Raw genomic sequence first — 746 nt, 5'->3', positions numbered from 1 at the left:
TAGTTTTGGACAGATTAGCTTGACTCTAAGCGCTGTCATTGTTGGTTTTACAAATGATATATCAGGGCAGATCTATTATACGCGTAATTATCAAAGTGATGATGTCGATGCTATCATAAATCATATAGAAATTGGATGCCATGTTATTTTTCTATCTATTAAAGCTACGCTGTTCAACATTTAGCCATACGTACTCCTGCGATTAATGATATCCTATGCCGCACTAAATTTTTATTAATCTATGTTTCCATCCGAAAACAGACAATAATTTAATTATTGTATTTTAATTAAACTGTGGAATAAGTATCCAAGTATGGTTATTCACCTTGGATCTTCCGAAATGGATCTGATTATATCCAATTTCAATATTGATTGAAGATGATTTTTCACAATTAGGATTCTCGTGAGTTCGTCAGTCAATTACACTTTCGAATAAGCCTATAGAAAGAGGACGCACCTCCCATCTCCAATTTGTATCATGTCTTTTATATCAAATGTCATCTATGGCAACTTTAAAAAATGACAGAACCTGTAATCAACCTGTTTCGTTCAACGTAGCAATTTTGCGTCATTAAAGGATAAATTATGCAAAGGGGATGTTATTAAAATTCCTGACATTGCTTGTGGCAGCACGGCAGATATTTTAAAAATTGGCTTTCGCTTCTAAATACGCCATCATCATTAGTATGACGTCAAGTCATTTGCTAGGTACCAAGTAGTCTAGCGCTTAGTAGTCGTCCATTGAA

The sequence above is a fragment of the Trichoplax adhaerens genome, genomic scaffold (assembly GCF_000150275.1).
Source record: "Trichoplax adhaerens TRIADscaffold_9 genomic scaffold, whole genome shotgun sequence".
Lineage (NCBI taxonomy): Eukaryota > Metazoa > Placozoa > Uniplacotomia > Trichoplacea > Trichoplacidae > Trichoplax > Trichoplax adhaerens.
This window is presented reverse-complemented; position numbering follows the sequence as displayed.